The sequence below is a fragment of the Saccopteryx bilineata genome, chromosome 7, assembly GCF_036850765.1.
Source record: "Saccopteryx bilineata isolate mSacBil1 chromosome 7, mSacBil1_pri_phased_curated, whole genome shotgun sequence".
Taxonomy (NCBI): domain Eukaryota; kingdom Metazoa; phylum Chordata; class Mammalia; order Chiroptera; family Emballonuridae; genus Saccopteryx; species Saccopteryx bilineata.
Genome location: NC_089496.1, coordinates 23,000,262 through 23,006,161, shown reverse-complemented (window position 1 = coordinate 23,006,161; position 5,900 = coordinate 23,000,262). Strand labels below are relative to the sequence as shown.

Sequence of the window (5,900 nt, the reverse complement as noted above, 5' to 3'; positions counted from 1 at the left end):
TGAAAACTTAAGATGCACCTATACAATTAAAACTGGATATAAGAGAATTGCAGGTCATGTCTCTTTATATGCATTTCTAAGAGATGATGACATTTTATGACTACCATTCTAATATGTTAAAATAAAATATCAAACACCATTTTGTACATTGTTCTATTGCCCTGGAATTATGGTAATGATATATATATATTTTTTTACAGAGACAGAGAGAGAGTCAGAGAGAGGGATAGATAGGGACAGACAGGAAAGGAGAGAGATAAGAAGCATCAATCATTAGTTTTTTGTTGCGACACCTTAGTTGTTCATTGATTGCTTTCTCATATGTGCCTTGACCATGGGGCTACAGCAGACCGAGTAACCCCTTGCTCAAGCCAGCAACCTTGGGTCCAAGCTGGTGAGCTTTGCTCAAACCAGATGAGCCCGCGCTCAAGCTGGTGACCTCAGGGTCTCGAACCTGGGTCCTCCGCATCCCAATCCGACGCTCTTTCCACTGTGCCACCGCCTGGTCAGGCTGGTAATGAATTTAAAAACAAATAATTCTACTTAAAATTTTTTTTAATATAATGTTTTTATATGACCCCAGATTTATAGGCAGTTAGGACATTAGTAACTTTTATTGGAGTTAGAAAGCAGAGTGGTTTCGTTTTAGATACTGGTTTAAAAACTGAAATCAATGTACTATCCCTACTGTTTTTCCATTAGGAATGGGAGAGCTCTGTTACACACAAAGCAAGGCTTGGGTCAGTAATCCTCTAACTGAGTGTCCAGATAGGACTGGTGAGTGGTGCCTTGCCTGTCATGCCTGCCTCTCCCTTTCTATCAGAAATATTCTTTTGTATGGGGAAACCATTTCCTATATTTTAGGTGGAGCTGACCTTGTCATATACAATCCTCTTCCCCCACCCCTGAAGCTACTAATACCAAGGTCCTCTACCCATCTAACTGCAGCGAATGACTCAGGGAAAGACATTTGACTCAAGCCAGGCCATTAAGAATTTCCTTTGGACCTTTCTTTCTGTACAGCTATCAGGGAAGATGCACTCTTTCTGCTGGTTTATGGGTCCTGAAGTCTTGGTCTGTCATGTACAGCTTATGGTAGTCTTTCTGAAGCTGGGTGGAGAGAGATGGAATCCAGCTGTGTTAGGGTTCTCCAGAGACACAGAACTAACAGGGTATGTATGTGTATATATATCTTTATTAGATGCAGGCTCTATATTTCAAACCCAGAACCAGGACCCATAGTTTTTGCCTCTTTGACAGACACATGGTTTCTAAAACAAGCATTTCAATATATTATGCTGGGACAACTGAATATCCACATGCAAAAGAATGACTATGGACCCCTATCTCACACTATATACAAAAATGAACTCAAAAGTGATTGGTCCTATACATACGATGTAAAACTATAAAACTCTTAGAAGAAAACACAGGCATGAGTCTTCATAACCTTGGGTCAAGCAATTGTTTCTTGGATATGAAACCAAGTGCAAGCATCAAAGAAAAAATAGTGATAATTAGCTGTGACCTATTACAATAAAGATGTAATCTCAAAGCTACTGCCAAACCTTTTGTGTCACTAAAAACTATCCATCAGCATAGATAGTCCTATTATATCAAATGCTCTGGTTGGCATAGTTTGAAACCCAGAAGATACACAATGGGAAACTACTTCTCTCTGCATGTACAGTGTCATCTCTGTTAAAAGCAGGGAAATATGTATGAATTCAGCTGCATTTAGGAAAATGTTTCTCTTCCTTTACTCAGCCTTGCATCATCCCAGAGCTGAGAAGTGTTTGTCCTTAGTGGATGTGTGTTTGGTACAATGAGTTACCAGAAAACTACAGAAGTGAGTGAAGATGGCCCTGGCTGGTGGTCCAGTGAACAGAGCATCGTCCTGGAGTGCCTAGGTCATGGGCTTGATCCCAAGGGCACTGGCTTGACCCCTGAGGTGAACAGGTCAAGCGTAAGTCAGGGCACATAGGAGAAGCAATCAATGGGTGCACAACTTAGGTAAGTGGAATGACAAGTTGATGCTTCTCTCTCTCACTGACTTCCTCTTTCTCAAAATATCAATGGAAAAAAAGATACACATTTCATTTCACAGCAGTATAGACTTGAGGGGTCTAGACTTGAGGTGTCAAATGGGACAGTTTTGCTTAACTGCCACTTACTGAAAAACTCAAGAGAAATGTTTCGTGTTATTGTGTCCTGTGAACAGCCTTGCTGGGGAGGGGTAAGGCTGGGGTTTGGGTTTGGGTTTAGGTGTAGGCTGTGGATCCTGGGATGACATAATCTCTGTGGGTAGGGATTAAATTTCTCCCACATGGAGATTTTTTTACAGTAGGAAATAAAGTCCCTTTACTGAGGAGCAGTGAAATGCATCTGTCACTGACAGATAAGTACATTTTAGGCAATACAAGCAGATACTGCTGTGTCCATGAAGGGAACTTCTAGTCCTTGTGAACTGTTTAACATTTTGTTCTTTGACTTTAGCATCTGATTTTTTAGTTTTTCTCTTTCAAAATTTTATTATCTATCCTTCAATAAAACTGTAAAGGTAAATTCATATGTACAGTGTGGGTTAGGGCAATGGTCGGCAAACCGTGGCTTCCAAGCCACATGCGGCTCTTTGGTCCCTTGAGCGTGGCTCTTCCACAAAATACCACGTGTGGGCGCTACCTCGATAAGGAATGTACCTACCTATATAGTTTAAGTTTAAAAAATTTGGCCCTCAAAAGAAATTTCAATCGTTGTACTGTTGATATGTGGCTCTGCTGACTAATGAGTTAGCTGACCACTGGTTTAGGGCATTTTAAAGAATTCATCCTTCCTGTAAGCATAATTCCTGTCAATAAGCATAATTCCTTATTGAGGAATTATGGAAATGTGAGCAGAGGCTCAAAGCCCGGTTTGAATGGAAGAACTCTCTGTAGAAATGGCTGCAATTTTTTTTTTTAATATTTTATTTTTATTGATTTTTTTAGAGAGAGAGGAGTGAGAGAGAGAGACAGAGAGAGAGAGAAGGGGGAGGAGCAGGAAGCATCAACTCCCATATGTGCCTTGACCAGGCAAGCCCAAGGTTTCGAACCGGCGACCTCAGTGTTCCAGGTCGACGCTTTATCGACGCTTTATCCCACTGCGCCACCACAGGTCAGGCCGAAATGGCTGCAATTTGTATTGATTCAAGAGTGAACTTTGTTTTGGGGGGCGTTTTTTTGTGACAGAGACAGAGAGAGACAGAGAGAGGGACAGACAGGAAGCGAGAGAGATGAGAAGCATCAATTTTTTATTGCGGCATCTTAGTTGTTCATTGATTGCTTTCTCATATGTGCCTTGATTGGGGACTACAGCAGACCAAGTGACCCCTTGCTTAAGCCAGTGACCTTGGGCTCAAGCTGGTCACTTCTTTTTTTTTTTTTTTTTTACAGAGACAGAGTCAGACAGGAACAGAGAGAGAGATGAGAAGCATCAATTATCAGTTTTTTGGTTTGACACCTTAGTTCAGGCGTCCCCAAACTACTGCCCGTGGGCAGCATGCAGCCCCCTGAGGCCATTTATCCGGCCCCTGCTGCACCTTTTTCATTGGTGGTCAGTGAGAGGAGCATAGTTCCCATTGAAATACTGGTCAGTTTGTTGATTTAAATTTACTGTTCTTTATTTTAAATATTGTATTTGTTCCCGTTTTGCTTTTTTACTTTAAAATAAGATATGTGCAGTGTGCATAGGGATTTGTTCATAGTTTTTTTATAGTCTGGCCCTCCAACGGTCTGAGGGACAGTGAACTGGCCCCCTGTGTAAAAATTTGGGGACCCCTGCCTTAGTTGTTCATTGATTGCTTTCTCATATGTTCCTTGACCGTGGGCCTTCAGCAGACCAAGTAACCCCTTGCTCGAGCCAGTGACCTTGGGTCCAAGCTGGTGAGCTTTGTTCAAACCAGATGACCCCATGCTCAAGCTGGCAACCTCAGGGTCTCGAACCTGGGTCCACCACATCCCAGTCTGATGCTCTATCCACTGCGCCACCGCCCAGTCAGGCTGGAAATATCCTAAATATCAGTTTTATTGTTTTTTTGTCAGGTATTATTTGTTATATATATATATATATTTTGACACAGAGGGTTGGCGAGAGGGACAGATAGGGACAGACAGACAGGAAGGGAGAGAGATGAGAAGTATCAATTCTTCATTGCAGTTCCTTAGTTGTTCATTGATTGCTTTCTCATATGTGCCTTGTCTCAGGGGCTACAGCAGAGCGAGTGACTCCTTGCTCAAGCTAGCCATCTTGGGCTAAAATGAGGGACCTTGGGCTTCAAGCTAGTGACCTTTGGGCTCAAGCCAACGACCATCGACCATGGGGTCATGTCTATGATCCCATGCTCAAGCCAGGTACCTGTGGCTCGAGCTGATGAGCCTGTGCTCAAGACAGATAAGCCGGCACTCAAGCCCAGAACCTTGGGGTTTCTAACCTGGGACCTCTGCATCCAAGTCCCGTGCTCTACCCACTGTGCCACCACCTGGTCAGGCTGATATTTTTTAATATTTTAAAATTCTTTCTTATAACATAATCTAGTTTTGAGTACCTCTTTTATTCTTATTTATTAAATGCATGAAATAATAGACTACCTTTAGGTTTATCTTTTTTTTATACTTAAAACAGTCATTAGGGCAGAGAATGGTTGTTAAATTCTTTGAATTCCAACACTGAATAAAGGTTAAGTTTAATTTCAATGACTTTCTTTTTTCTTTTGCTGTTACAAAGGCATTTATTCTTCTCCTCACCAGTGTCACTAAACTGTTCTCATGGTCACATTTCCCTGTGCGCTCCTCTCCTTACAGTAGTTAACTGCAATCTCACTTACAGGCCCGGGGTGGGGGGTGTCGGCGTCCACGAATCACGCGGACCGCCAGTCCCACAGGACGGGGCGTGGGGGGAAGGGATGGACAGGGTAGCCTCCAGGGTCTTTTTTTGCGATGGTCGGTGGACCCCGTCTTTGGCTCTTCCAGTGAGAAGTGTCCTTTCCGGTACCTACTCCCCTCCCCCGCCCCAGATCAACACCGACAGCATGTTCCTGGGGGGTCTCTGAAACGACGGGGCTCTGCCACTGCTGCGGGGGGCTGCTAGGAGACAGTGGGTGTTCTGGATTTGCCGACTGGGCAGGTAGGGAGAGCTCCGGGCGAGGGTGTCCGGCAGGCAGCTGGGTGTCCCTGCCCCTCCCCGAGGGCCTTGCGATGTTCGCATTCGCTGCTGTAGCCCCAGCGCCCAGCACAATACTTAGCTCCGTTGACTGTCTACAGCCATTAGCTCCAGCCATGGCTCGCGACAGCAACCAGGAGACTTACACTTGGCACTCCCTTGACAGACATGCTTACTGGAAACCACAAGAGCGGGTGAGATGAAGGCGGCGGGGCTGAATTCCCGCTAAACGGCCAGAGTAAGTAGAAACTGTTGGCTCAAACAGGTCACGACAGCCGTTAACATAAAATTTTATTTTGGAAAACCTGTTCCTGTGTAACCCAGCATACCCAATTAGCAAGATTTGTTACCTTTCTGGTCACATGTTAACACCTGTCAGACTCGTTAAACAACTCCAGATAGGGTGAGACGGGACTAACCTCATCGTCCCCCACTCCAGCACGTAGCGGGCGTGTTTCACAATCTTCCTTCACCTGTCTAACTGGGGCTGTCACTCGAGTCCCCAGGCCGTGGCCCCTGCACACGCTCAGGTGCAGCGGGCCCCCGCGCCCAGGCTGGGGGCGGAGCTCACGGCACCCGCCCCGCTGACGCGACATAGGCTGAGATCGCCTCACGCGCCTGCGGTGCAATCACAGAATGCGCTGCCGCTGGCCGGACCATCGTGATCATCATCTTGAGATCCTTCCGCCCGCGTCCTCTCAGCG

The 5,900-nt window shown here is 45.1% G+C and overlaps 1 long non-coding RNA gene across 1 annotated transcript in view; it reads right to left on the bottom strand.

The window, feature by feature from the left end:
• LOC136310828 (uncharacterized) overlaps positions 1 to 5,742 on the bottom strand; it is a 65,842-nt gene extending 60,100 nt beyond the window's left edge. The window contains exon 1 of the long non-coding RNA XR_010726620.1: positions 5,616 to 5,742. This is a non-coding gene — a long non-coding RNA (uncharacterized lncRNA). The remainder of the gene's footprint in view (positions 1 to 5,615) is intronic.
• Positions 5,743 to 5,900: the final 158 nt, after the last annotated feature.